The sequence below is a fragment of the Atta colombica genome, unplaced genomic scaffold (genome assembly GCF_001594045.1).
Source record: "Atta colombica isolate Treedump-2 unplaced genomic scaffold, Acol1.0 scaffold69, whole genome shotgun sequence".
NCBI lineage: Eukaryota > Metazoa > Arthropoda > Insecta > Hymenoptera > Formicidae > Atta > Atta colombica.
Genome location: NW_017259560.1, coordinates 290787 through 292567, shown reverse-complemented (window position 1 = coordinate 292567; position 1781 = coordinate 290787). Strand labels below are relative to the sequence as shown.

The window sequence follows — 1781 nt, the reverse complement described above, 5'->3', positions numbered from 1 at the left end:
AATTAAAAATTAGTGATAATCGTGTGACTCACCTCAACGGGGAAAAAAACAAAGAAGTTCACAAACATCGATTCATAATTTTCATGAGATATAAATTAATACAAATCGTTCCTCAGATTAATATCGTGTTAATTCATCTTGACGTGTCATTTGAAATTAAACGTTACAGACACGTCAAGGGGTACAGTCAATGCAATGTTGTAAACGCTTTAAAGCGGTTTTTAATTGGTTAGTTTGTAAAATTCTTTCTTCTAATTGGTCCATCAAATGCTTCAAAGCATTTGTAGCGAGACTTTGATTACAGCCTTTCAATACTGGAAGTAAATTTTGGAACACAGTCTACATTGACAACTGGTAGGAATAACACGGATCATGTTATCTCTTCTCATCACGGATGCACTCACAGACTTTTATACATACTATTAGACTGCTAACTTGTTTGAAAAAGTGGCTCCCAATTTTGATATAACATTATACGCATGCGTCGGAAACCGCTCCGCGTAACTAATATATCTGCACAAGCGCACACATCAGCATACTATTTTGACAAGTTAATCTAAGGTTTGTTTGCGTCGCATGCTCCAAATTAATCCAGAGAGTACTTGGTACTCACAAGTAAGGTAGCGGTTGGAGCAGTTGCATTCATGTACACGAACGGATTTAAAATAAGTAAGCATATCACCTAATCTATGAAAGCAGTTGCATTTATGTACTCCAATGTTCAGTGATATTACGGATTATTCTCTATAAATTAACGTAAGTGAGAAATAAATTCTCATCAATGAATTAAATATAACAATTCTTTAATTAGAAATTGACATTTAATTGTATAATATAGTAGGATAATCATTGAAGAAATCCTTGTTCGGAATAACGTTTTATATGAAATTGTTGACTGAGCTGATTCTCGATAACAACCAAAGAATCAGTTAAACACAATTTTATATAATTACGGACTTTCAAATTTCTGACTTGATATTTATTTCGATCCATAATATCTTAACGCGGGAATAATTAAATAAGATTAGCCTAGAGTGATAATTTTTATTATGTATCATATGTTAGTTCGTTGACATTGGATGAGGTTACGTAAATACGTTTTCTTTATTATCACTGATGAAGACTTTGTAAGTCGAAACGTTTGAAATTTATAGCATTATACGAATGTAATAAAAGACAAATTTTATTAGTTAATTACATTTTGCTCGTTTTTTTTAAATCCTTGACATTTTAATTTATTGCATTGCATTTACATGAGCTTAGTTTTCTATATAAAAGTTATATTATACTACATAGGCTGAAAAGCCCCGGGATTTTTAATGAAAACAAGCGTTTTTTGGGCAAAGTTTATTCCTCAACATAGTTGCCTTCGAGGGCGATACACTTGGTATAGCGATTTTCCAACATTTCGATGCCCTTTCTGTAATACGAAACGTCCAAGCCTTCGAAATATGCCTTGGTTTCCGCGATGACTTCCTCATTCGATGTGAATCTCTTTCCTTGGAGCCTGAGGTTTGGGAACAGTCGCTGGGGGCCAAGTCTGGAGAATACGGTGGGTGTGTAACCAATTCGAATCGTAATTGATCCAATTTGGCCATCGCTTTCAAGGACGTGTATGACGGTGCGTTATCGTGATGGTACAGAACGAAGGCGAAAGTAGCGCCACTTAAAGCTTGTAAACGAATGAACGAAATGTCATGAAACTTCATACATAAACTAGACAGATAAACCTCTCGAAATGAATCATATTCATTTTCTAGTGGCGCCACGTATTGAAAAAT

At 34.5% G+C, this 1781-nt stretch overlaps 1 protein-coding gene across 2 annotated transcripts in view; it reads left to right on the top strand.

Annotated features, from left to right (window-relative positions):
- Positions 1-572: 572 nt before the first annotated feature.
- Positions 573-1781, top strand: part of LOC108692311 (transmembrane and TPR repeat-containing protein 4) — a 33576-nt gene continuing 32367 nt past the window's right edge. The window contains exon 1 of one of the 2 annotated variants that reach the window (XM_018200506.1): positions 573-669. The gene's annotated coding sequence lies outside the window, so the exon portion shown is untranslated. Of the gene's footprint in view, positions 757-1781 lie in introns of both variants that reach the window. The other variant, XM_018200505.1, reaches the window with a different exon arrangement.